We start from the raw sequence: 12692 nt of genomic DNA, 5'->3' as shown, positions 1-12692 counted from the left end.
GGTGCATAAATACAGACTGCACAGAGATAACTGTTTTTTTTCGACACCTAACTATTAGTGGTTGACTGCAGCGCACCTCACTGGTGGTGAGACATCAACAGTTGGTTGAACTTAGTAGTATAAATGTTTAGAATGAGAACAACATCATGCAAGCTGTCTGGATTTCTTCAACTGCACAAAATATTGTAATATCATAAGATTAAATTCCGTTAATAAGTCCTTTACAGAATGAAAATTCTCCTAGGCATGCATTTAATTTTGTTCAGGTTTAGCTTTCATGAGTTTAACAATATACTTTTAAAATATTGGACATTAAAAATGCCAGAGAGTCCTAATAGTTTCTGCTTTGAACTGGTTTGGGTAGAGAGAAGAAAGGTCAGAGAAGGGATTAGTTATGCTAAGTTAACAAATCCAAGTAAAAGCAGCTTTGAGCTGAACCCCAAATTAATCTTAGTCTTTTTGTCTGAATCCAAATCAAAGCCAAAGAACACATAATCAGAACAAATGAGAGAAATTTACTGTCAAAGAAAGGAGAATTAAAGTTTCTGTGCATATTTAGACACCTGCCTGTAGTCCGAACAGTCTCTGACTATGCTGTGAATCGGATTAGGATTAATTTACTCACCAGGTTCTATAGAGTCTTATCGATAGACCCTGGCCTCTTCCTTTCTCACAGATTTTATTGTACCTCTCACTGCAATGTCTAATAAAAGGTTCAGCGGAGCCAAAGGTGAGGGGGAGGGTAGTGTTTTGGGCTGTTCAGTTCTTTCTTTGTGCTGTTCTGCTGGCTTGAACAAAAGGTCATAAAACAAACATAGCCAGGGTTAAGATTTAATTTCCCACTGGGCCCCTGCCATACACCGCAGAAGCTCGCAGACTCGTCCGATTGTGGGGTTCAAACAACTGAGCCACCAGCTCCCATTTAGAGGATTATTACTATTAAGTAAAAACACAATTTGACAGCATCAGTCATCCAACGACTGGAAGAAATAAGTTTAGAACTAAGGAAATGATGAACAGCTTTTGTTTCTTTGATCTGCTCTGAACTGCGATGAGTCAGATAACATTTGTTATATGACAGAAACGGCAGGTAAAGCCAGAACTGCAGAATTACAACTACAGAAGTTTTCTCAGCAGAATTACAAAACTTAACCTGTTTCACCTTTCAAGTAATTCAGTAAAGAAACCAGTCTGTAGCTGCAAGGTAAAGACTTAGAATTCTAGTTGCCATCATCTTATAAGCTGATGTGCATGAATACAAAAATACTGTATGTCATGTTGTATGTTGACTGAAACCTTCGCTGAAAACTGTGTTTAGCGGGCTCAGTGCATCTTTATGAGCTGTATGGATGCGCTGACATAGATCATGTGCGCTGTAGAGACTCATGATAGTTTCAGCAGTGTGGTGGTGAGTGTACCTGTTCATAGAAAACATCGGTTTTCTTGTGTTACATCGTTCATACATCATTTATGGATTTGATCAACTGGTCTCTGAATGCTATTGACACCCTTTAACGAGAAGTCTGGGCTCGGGAGAACCCGAGTGCCCTGGAGGGACTTTCCCTGCCGGATACACGATGGACGGGTGGCAGAGGATCGTGTGCCTGGCGGGACTGTCGATCGAGGACGCTGAAGATATCTACCTATTCGGAACCACGATAACAGGGTTCTTGCTGATCGGAGCTGGCTTGGCCCTGGCTTATCGGAGAATTAAGAGAGCGGAAACCTGTTCAAACCCCCACAAGGCTGCCCGCTGGGATTGGAACGACAGGTGCGACTTCTCAGAAAGGGCTCACTGAAGGCAGCATGGTTAAGAGCTTGGAGGCGCTTACGACTGCAGTGAATGCTCAGAATAAGACCTCTGAGCGTATGTATGTTGGATTACATCAGGAAAGAATCAACTCAGAACAACATCTCTGGGCGGAAGCTGGATTACATCTCGGATCAGTTGGCTGCGGTCGTGAGGTCTCAGAATCTGCTCTGTGAGCAAAAGAGTGACAAGACCACAGAATCGACGGCTAATAACATCACGGAGAAACTCGCAGCTATTAACGGGAGATTGACAGACCAGTGTCGGCGTGTTAAAAACAGCTTGAACTTCTCACGAGTTGTTTGCAAAAGAAAAATCACCATCATAATGCGGCTACCCCTTCGGCGCCAGCTGTGGGCTCAAGGCTGGAGCTGAACAAAAACTCCCTGATAACGACTGTGTTGAGTCCGTTCCTTCCCATTCCATGCAAGGCCACCTGGGTTGGCTGGAAGACTGTTTACTTAGCCTGGCGGGGCGAAGGACACTGTCTCAGCTGAACTATAGACACGCACACACATATATATACTGATAAGCACTCACTGACGCATCACCCTCCCTATCCAACGCCACCTCCAACGCTTACCTCCCCCATGATGTGGACATCGGGTCAGTTGGAGGCGCAGTCGAAGATTGCAGCGGTCCCAGATCAGATGTACGCACTGGAACACTATCCCATGCTGTGTTTATTGTGTTATGGTGTGTTGATACCTGTGCATTCCTGTATTATCCTTCTGTGTTACACATTTCAATGTTTTTTTTTTTCCTCGCTACCTAGCCTGACCTGTCTCCCCAATGTGATGTTTGTATTATATGTACGGTCGGCAAGGTCTGTCATCTCGTTTGTGGGCAAAAGACCTGCAACTGACAAATAAAGGCTTTTTTTGGAGCAGCCTACTTTGACCTTAAGTAGGCCGGACCAATTGAAGGCTACGCCCACACTAATATGTTTTCGTTTCCCCGAAGGAAAACGCAGCGTTTTGAAAATGCTCTCGAAAATGAATACATTTGAACAGGGTGCTTTCACGCCACAGAGTGGACAGCGAAAACGGAGACTTTTGAAAACGATGATGCATTTTAGTCATGTGATGCAGTCATGTGACCGATTAAAGAAAGATAGCGGAGGGCATTATACAGCAGTTGTTTTGTTTGCTCTCAGTTTTGACAGCCCTATTAAAGATTAATATCAGTCTGTACATGCTCCAGATAGCTTTTCTTTGAATTCTTTAATTCTCACTCACTCTCAACTTTGTACTTTTGTGTTACTTGCAGCAACAACTCCACCTCATTGTTTTGCAGATTATGTATTGGAAGCAGGACGACGCCTTCAAACACGCTCCTTCCGGCTGTCATCTATATAGGTTCCCTCAGTTCTGCAAGCTGATCATTCTCGTTTACGTGCCCCACCCTCCCTCCTTGTTCTCAATTCTTTAACTTCTTCACTTCTATTTAGTACACGGGGATCTGCCATGCCCGGGAGCCGTCGCCAGTGCCCTTCAAGGCCTTCCCCAAACCGCAGCTCAATTCATGTCAAAACATTCACTTTTACTTACTAAAACACTGTCAAACCTAAAATGAGAACATGGGCCCAGCTAGTGAAAGTCTATTTAAAAAACTCGGTGCTTTTCTCGACATTTTTCCACGACTTTTCAAAGAGCCGGAAAGTAAATAAACAGCAGACAGAAATGAGGCAGGTCGAATCTTCTTGTGTTTCACGCATGCGCAGTACTGGAACCTCAGCATTTTCGGCCGTTTCAATGTGGACGCACAACTCTGTGAAAACGACTGAAAACACTAGTGTGGATGCGGAGCATTTTCAGATCTATCCGGGCGAGTGTGGACGTAGCCAAAATCTCCTTTCTGTCAGTCTAAAGAAGTTTAACTACACATTTAGTCTCTCAGATATCTCAGTGTAGGGAAAAGAGTTTCAATTTCAACAGCCCATCTAAGTCTTTATACATGATAAAGAGATGCTGCTGTAACAAATGCACGAAATCTGTCACTGCAATTCTTTGAGCTTATATTGTGAGAAATTGTATAAAGTTACAGAGAAAGTTCTCGTAGCTCATTGCCTATACTGTCCTGTAATTATAAAACATTAAGTTTATGTTAATTCAAGAAAACGTTTAACTGTAGAGCCACTGTTAAAGAAAATCATACGGTATACAGTAAAACAACAGGAACATTTATGTCATTTATTTACTTATCTGTTATTTAGCATGATTTTTCAAAGCCATCAAGTGGACCAGGTTGGAGCCCTTGCAGGACTGATTTTGGCCCACGGGCCTTACGCTTGACACCAATGCTTTAAACCATATTTTTGAGGCAAAGTCAGAAAACCTTTGAAACACTTTTAGTAAGATGCGACTGGTGATTCTATACATCAAATCACTGAAGTCAAAACTTTAACAAATGCCTATTTGTTTAGATAATTTTCATAATATAGTCTTACTGAGATGGCCAAGGAGTTCGTAAAGAGTTACCGTGTTTGAAGAAGAAAGATTACCCCTGAGGATAGTGGTTAAAAACCTGTCACTATGAAGAGGGATAACAAATGATAATCCCAGCAACAGTGGAGCACACTTCCCCGCAGCCGAAGCCTACTGAAGCCTTAAAATAACACTCGTAATGTGAGGAACCCACATGAGGAACAAGCGCTGACATAATGTGTGACATGTTTGGTTTATGGCACTAATGAAGTCTAATCGATGTCGGACTGGTGTGTAATGTAGTGTATCCTCCTCTGTGAAACACTGTCCACAGTCTGTTTAAAAGGTGACAGTGCCGTCCATTTACACAGCCAATAACTCATTCAGATGAGTTAAATGAAGCGTGGGCCTGGCCGGTCCGTCAGCCAACACATGAATAATTTGTATACATGTGTATGAATGTGCATCTTGTCTCTTCGGGACCCAAATGCATATTTGCACGCACGTTTTTCTGCGTGCATATCTGTTTGAAGCGTACGTACAAGTCCGCAGGCTGTGTATGTGTGGGCGAGAGATGTGTGTTATGGTGCGTTCGCCCTCCTTACACAAGGCCAAGTTTGGACTTGCCCCAAGCTAAAATGACTGAGTGCGTCCCCAGTCTCAACACTTTCTTCTAGCTCACTCTCCGTACTTAAACAAGCAATGTGAAAACGCACTTAAGAAAAGGAAAAAAAACAAGAAAGAAAGAAGGCAAAATGGATGGAGTTCAAATCAGGCTGTGGCGCTTTCTATTCCATGCGCGATTCGACTGTGGAAAAAATGGCAGGTGGATTAAATTTACATTTGCACAGAGAGAGAGATCAGCCTTTAGTCTCTCCAAAGAACACTTGCTGGATATCTTTGTGTAACGCACTGCAAAGTGAAACTCTGAAGCGTGCCCACTTCTGATGCATGCCAGAAAAAATGGGATCAACCATCTGCAAAAGCGAGACTCTACCCGGAGTTCTCTGACATCTGTCAATACATCAGCCCCCATGCAGAATACATTGCTTCGGTTAGATGCAAAATCAGCCTGGCTGCCTTGTTAGCTTTTCTTTTCTCTCTCTAGATGTGCTGCTTCAAAAACAGCTGCTTGCTACCTACTTATGCATCCCACATATCAATACTTCTAGCTTTTATCAGTCCTCTTATCATCAGTAGCTTCCATCCCACATACTGAAATTATTTTTCCTTTTACTGAGTTTTTTGTCCACTGATTCTAAATACATCCTATCCAGATGGACTAAGACTTGTTATCCATATTATACCTGTTCCTTTCACTGTGAGGAAGGGCTTTTTTCTTCTTGGTGAACATGACATCACCCTACTGTGAACACCAAAATAAAACAAGCAACATCCACTACATGTGTCAAGTGTCTCTTTCTCTGAGAGTTCTGCCAGAATCTCCCAGCAGACAAAGCTTTTAGAGGGGCACCCGCTGTGGGATCCTGCTGCTTCTGTTGGAAAACCCCACTTAAATAATCTTATTTCTGAAGTAGTCTTCAGAAGTATTTCTCCAGGCTTCTTGAACGACATTCAAAGGTCTTCTATGGATGCTGGCTGCCTTTACATGATCCCACACTGCTTCAATAATGTTGAGGATTGGCTTGGGGAAGCCAATACAGTATATGACTGATGGTGTTTTACTGTGTGTTTTCTATCCAGGTTTGCTTTTACTGCATTGGCAGTGTCTGGGATCATTATCATGCTGAAAAATTAAGCTATTGACAATCAGACACTTTCAGACTTTTTCCAAATCGTGCTCCATTGTCTTGAATTGCATAGAATGGTACAAGGACTGGACCGATAATGAATGAAAAGTAGACAATGTCCAAAAAACTACTTTGAAAGAGCTTCAGAAAGCCCTGAAAACTACAGCTGAAAACCACTTTAAAAAATTGAGCACCAAAATAAATTTTGCACAGTACAGTATGATCGAAATGACTCATGAACTAACAACCCAAAAAACTAATTTATACTGCATAATGAGCTGTTTCCTCTACTAATCTGTTAAATTTTCTAAAGGCAGTGGCTGATTTTCCTTTAAAAGGAAAAAAAAATTTACGATTTTAAGATAAAGCAGCTCATGTGCTGAGAAGTTTTACTTTATGAGTTTCAGATTGAGAATCTATAGCGGATGATTCCAGAGGAGACAAATGGCTTCGAATGAAAAGTTAATCAAGAAGCTCTACCCATAATGGACGTAACAAGAATGCAGAGTCTCTAGTTACACTTTATAATGAATCAATAATGACTAAATCGTGTATTTTCATATTTGTTAGCAATGAATTTCTGCCCGCCTTCAGCACATTCTTCATCTGCACATCCTGCACATCAGCATCTGGCATATTTTAAGTAAAGAGTGCAAATGTCATGCAACAGCAGACTTTGACAGATGCCAACTGTTTGCATGCAGTATATTGCTACTGCAATGTTGATTGTGCTCCTGTATATAAGCAATAAGGTGCACTAAAGAAGACGAGAGAGTCGCTCTATCTACCAAACACAGCCTCAACAAGAGTCCCAGACGTGCACATCATCACATCAAGCTATGCGCTCCTTCTTTCCCCCCCCTCCCTTCAATCACTTGAATCCTTCCAGGCATAATAATCTCCTATTCTCTTTCCCATTTCCTTTCACATACTCTGACAAGATCATTGCAACCCATCAGAGACAAACAACTGTCTGGAACTGGCCACAGGTCCACACATATCTCTGTCGTCCCATTGCTATGCCTATTAGCCTCCAGCTAATTACCCCGCCATGCTCACTGTGGGATTGGATATAGCCCCATACACTAAGCTAATAAGCATGTACCTGATTAAATGGGCAGCGTTGGCAGTGAGACCGAAGAGATTTGTAAAAATGGAAGAAAAAAAAAAACTGAGAATGAGGCGGTAAAACACCCTGCGTGGTAAAAGGTAGCAATTCCCATAATTGCGAGGGGACTCATTGTGCAGAACAGCATGCGGGGCTCGAAATCTCTTCGATGCAACATCAAGCCAAGCCTCACAGATTAGTTGACATCTTTTGGTGCCTGTAGCATTACTGTACCAACCTAATGGGAACAGGAAGCAAATTGGTATAATGTGTGTGCATATGTGTGCGTTTTTGCTCCGCCTTCCTTTGTGTATCTTGTCATCTGTGTCGCACTAAACCAGGATCTTACACGGGTCATTATGCTGCTAGAGCGCCTGGGTACCACTGCAGTGCAGGAGTGCTGCAGTAGATAATAAGCACAAGATAGCTTCAGGTTTTTTTTTTTTTTTTGATTGCACAAGGGAACGGACGTGTCACTGAGACCACCTGCTTGTAGAAAGGTTGCAGGTAGAGAGGAGCACAGTGTTGACCTACAGACAAAGTAAAATCTGCATGACTGACTGGGAAAATTAAGAACCTAATGTTCTGTGCATGGGGTGTGTGAAGGTGTATAAAAATTTTCTTATACCTTGTTTGTGTGCATGTAAATACAGTATGAGTGGTAGGAATGTGTGTAAATCCTATTATATTCTTTGGCTGATCTCTCCTTGAAAGCCACACATTCTTGCAAAAAATATTTGTGAGTTGTTTCCGTGCACCTCAGCCTCCACATTGCAGGCGCTGTGTGGTACATACAGAAATACACACAGCATGCACAATGAGGAGGCCTCAACACACCGTTTCATTGGTGGGCACTGGAGGCTAATCAATGAGTTGATGGACTAACAAATTAAACTGACCCTACCGGCCGCTGACAAGTAAAAGGCAGAAGTGTCTGTGACAAGGAGGGGCCGCGGTGCTTTATAATGCGGGATTTATTCAGGGATGTCAAGCAGATACTATATGCTTTACATCTTTTGAAAGAGAACTTGTCAAATAAAAAGAGGAGTTTTCTCAATCACTTCTCTGCGCAAGCCCCTGAGGTCAGTTTGCTTGTGGGAATTTTACACATTTTATACTTCGAAAATGGAAAGGTGATGGGAGACAGAAAAGAGACAGGAAATGTCATGCAACAAACTTCACAAGCCAGACTCAAGACCTGGAGAGTCGTAGTTCACAGTCAGTGCATTAACTCTGAAAACATAATAAAAACTATGTGGTACAGGTGATAAAGTTGTACGCATTCTGATGAAAAATGGCCCGTATAAAAAAATCTGTTGGTTGGATAAACCAGCACAAATGGGCTTCCTCCGAAGGGGGGCTGGCCTCTCCCTTAGAGGTAGGGTGAGAAGTTTGGCCATCCAGGAAGGGCTCAGAGTGGAGCCGCTGCTCCTCCACATCGAAAGGAGCCAGTTGAGGTGGTTCTGTGCAAGCATATTATTAAATACAGGAAACCAGACAGAAAAAGAGGAACTAGTAACATATAAGGAGTTGTTTGTATCGAGGCTGTGTGTGACGTTTAAAGTACCAAAATAACACCTATATGAGACACATTTTTAGCTTCTAATGTTGGAGATCCTGCAACTGGCTTTGGGCTGTGCAGGGCTCTCTCTTCCGGAAGATGATTGAATAAAGAATTATAAATGTTTTGACCACTTCTGAGTCGGGTTTTCTCTGTTCTGTTCATGGGGATCAGAAAATAATTTTGTAACATTTTTGTTGAAAACACTTGGAGCCTGTTCTAGACTGGGCACATGTTCATGGACTGTGAGGAACAAAAGAAATTTAGAAGTTGTGATATGAAAGGTAGAAAAATGTGCCCATGTGTACACACGAAACAGTCTGATGCATATTGTAGCTGAATCTGCTTAAGAAATCCTTCATCAGGATCTGAAATGGTTTGAATGAGACTGGATGACTCCTGAGAAAAGCCTTGTATATAATATTCTAGCATATACATGTTCTGTGCATGCCTAGAAGATTAAATCCACTGTGGAATTTTCTCCTGAGTAACTCACGTCTTTGGAAACCCTGAACTTTAAATTGCTTAATGAAGCCAATGGAGATAGCGCTTTCATCAGTCCTCTCTGCTAGTTTCACCTCTTATGATGCACTATGAGCCTACAAAAAGGGACAAGTGCAACACTGTACTTACTTTTTTTAACAAGCCCTGTGACAGTACTTTCCTTTAATGAGCTTGTGGTGTTCCATGGTGAGAGCCCGAGCTCATTTGTGTCTCGCTTTATAAAAAAATGTTCAGTGTGACCATTGCTGTGCAGTGAGGAGCAAAACTGCCAAATGATGACCTCTTTATTCTGCCTCCTGTATATAACCGAACCAGGTTTTTTTAGTACAGTACAGCAGTCCAGTACACCTTATGCACTCTATTTATCCAAGACGTCCTTTCATGACTGAGACGTGATGATACATCTTGATCTTGTTTTGAAGCCCCAAATATATAAATACTGTTATTATGTTATTGCCTTTTTCCTTCAGAACTGTCTTAATTCTTCATAGAATAACTTTAACAAGTTGCTTGAAACATTCCTCAGATTTTGGTCCATATTGACATGATAGTGTCACACAGTTGCTGCAGATTTGTTGGTACTACATCTGTGATGTGAATCTCCCGTTCTACCACATCCCAAAGGTGCTCCATTGGATAGAGGACTGGCGACTGCACAGGACACAGTGTCTTCTTCATGTTCAAAAAATAGTTTGAGATGATTTTATTGATGATTTCAAGTTTTTTCTCAGTAATACTCTGTTGATACTAAGGGGCTTGAAGTGCGCCAAGAAAATATCCCCCACACCATTACAGCACCACCAGCCTAAACCATTAAATCCAGTATCACGGCAAAACGTGTAACAGACACGCTGGTCCACCGTGTCCACGTGAAATGGACAAGCATGCACTATTGTTTGCGGTCTTTAATTGCCGCAAATGATTAAGCTAGGCAGCTGTATCTCTGTGTAAATGTGTTATTATTGTCTTATTAAGCACTTTCCTGTGATTATTTTCATGTTGGCTTGAAATAAAAGATCTCCCACTGCTGTTACTGCAGCTTACTGTAACTTCTGCATGCCTGTCCGTTTCTTGTTTTGTAGAGGGAAAGTGTGAAATGGACATGGTGAAATGGCTACTAGTGGTTGCCAACTTTTTAACTATCAAATAAGGGACACTCTGGCATGTCAGAAGCACAATGCACAGCCAGTTGGGCATAGTGTAAATATGCACTGTATTTAAATATTCTTATAAAAAAAATGCCGTAAAATATTGGTATTCAGTTTAATCAATACCTCACATAAAACAATAAAGAAAAACATAAATAACATTAGCATTTCCTTTGAAAAATTATTTAAATAACATACTGTAACTACAGACTTCATTTACCAGTTTATTATGCTACGCATACCAAACAGCACCTTATTTTTACAAATCACCTATTCCTCCTCACATCTGGTGTGAGTGATGGGCAGTCACTGATGACTGTAAGAGAGCCATCTGTTGGTCAGAAAGTGAGACACAACGGTCAATATTTGTAACATTTAAGTTAACCCTTTAAGACCTACCATAGAACCAAGTCCGCCAGAGCTTATATTATATTTTTACATGCTGTAGTGCCATTTTTGGGAACATTTCAAGTTGCTATACATCAATACAACCATTATAGCCCAAATTTTAATAATATGCATGCATTAAGTGCATAGTAATTACATAAATTGCAAAAAAGTGCAATAAACTACAAACAAATGTAAAATTGTTTTTGTTTTTTAACATATATTTCTAGTTAGAGAAATTTAAGAGGCTTATTCCTCAAAACTGTAAATACAAAAAAGTTGCACAAAATAGTTTCCTACCACAGGAAATTTATTTTGAGTGTCTTCATAGTTTTATTTTTGAAATACACCAATTTTTGTATACTGCAGGAAAAACGAAAATACATATTATAATGCAAATTTGCAAAAAAAAAAAAAAAAAAAAAGTAGCATATGCATCAAAATAAACTATTTCCAGCAGTGCAATATGAGTCCTCAGCATCCCAGAAACGACACAGAAAGTCATAAAGTCAAACATAACTTTTAAAAACACAAGTATAGGCTCATAAGTCCCTGATAGTAAAAAACTACATTTCCGCAAAATGACGTCACTTTCGGTTTCGGGCAGGACATGGCAGACATGCGGAAAGTTCACGCTGATGGACGTATGAAGTGTTATGAACAGCTGATCGGATCGGCAAAGCGTGTTTCTGGAATATTATGTTTTTGTCGCTGCAAGCGCTTTTTATACAGTTTTTGCAAAGCTTTATGTGGAAGGAAACTGTGACAAGCTGATGGCATAAGATGTAAGTACAACTCCTCCGGTTTCATATGCAAAAAAAATGATTGCGCTAGCTTACCTGGTTGCAGATCTTCCAGGATTTAAAAATAGTTACGCAAAACGGGGAGTGCCCGCTCCGACCGGCTTTAAAGGGTTAAATAAGCAATGCACCAATTTTGCTCATTATACAGGACGTCCCAGATAAAACGGGACAGTTGGCAACCCTAAAGTGGACCAGCATGTGTATTACACACTTTGTCATGATAACAAGTTGAAAGGTTTCATGTTGTTTCGTTCAAATTCTAAATGTCACAGCAGAAACTGAAATCTCATCAGACCGCATAATGGTATTCACGTTTTACATTGTCCAATTTTGGCAGAGTCTTTGTGAACTGTAGCCTCACTTTCCCATTCTTCACTGACAGGAGATACACCCGATGTGCTCTTCTGCTGCCTTGGAATCAGAGATGCTCTTCTGCATACCTTGGTTGTAATGAGTAGTTATTTGAGTTGCTGTTGCCTTCCTATATGCTCAAAGGAGTCTGGCCATTCTCCTCTACCCTGTGACATCAACAAGTCATTTTCACCCAGAGGACTGCCACGAACTGGATATTTTCTCTTGCATCACCTTTCTTCCGCATTCTGATGCTCGGTTTTCGCAGCTTGTCTCGACTACGTCTAGATGTCTAAACTGACTTGCTGCCACGTGACTAGCTAATTAGATACTTGTGCTAACAAGCAGGCAAACAGGTGCAAGAAACAAAATGTGTATATTAACAAACACAACTCGCTGCAGTTGCAACACTCATTCTTCACTAACAGCGAGTACACTCTGACAGGAGGAGAGATAAATTTCCTCATGTTCTGAGCGGAGGATGAAAACTCTCAGACTAATTGGAAAGAATAGAAGTATAGCACTCAGTTTGCAGAGACAGTCAAGGACGGTCTATCCTTGTTAAAAGTAAACTTTTAACAGTCTGTCTCGTTTTGTACCTGTATTCACAAAGAGATCCCTATAATTAAACCCAAAGCCATCATAGCAGTCTACAGTAATAAATAATACAACTGGACCAAGAAAATGAAGCTGTGCAGGAGCCAGTTTGAACATCGCATTTTCCCCTATTTTTGACTCGTGGCAGTGTGCTATGTTAAACTCCACTGCAAATATATTACCCAGTAGTGCCTCTCCATGTTGCATACTTTTCTGCTGTAAGAAAACCAACCTTATATTTACTTT

This window comes from Copadichromis virginalis, linkage group LG3, assembly GCF_057382275.1.
Source record: "Copadichromis virginalis isolate Kocher_CV1m ecotype Utaka linkage group LG3, C_Virginalis_male_GT1.1, whole genome shotgun sequence".
NCBI lineage: Eukaryota > Metazoa > Chordata > Actinopteri > Cichliformes > Cichlidae > Copadichromis > Copadichromis virginalis.
The sequence above is the reverse complement of the archived record's forward strand: the minus strand, read 5'-3'. Positions refer to the sequence as shown.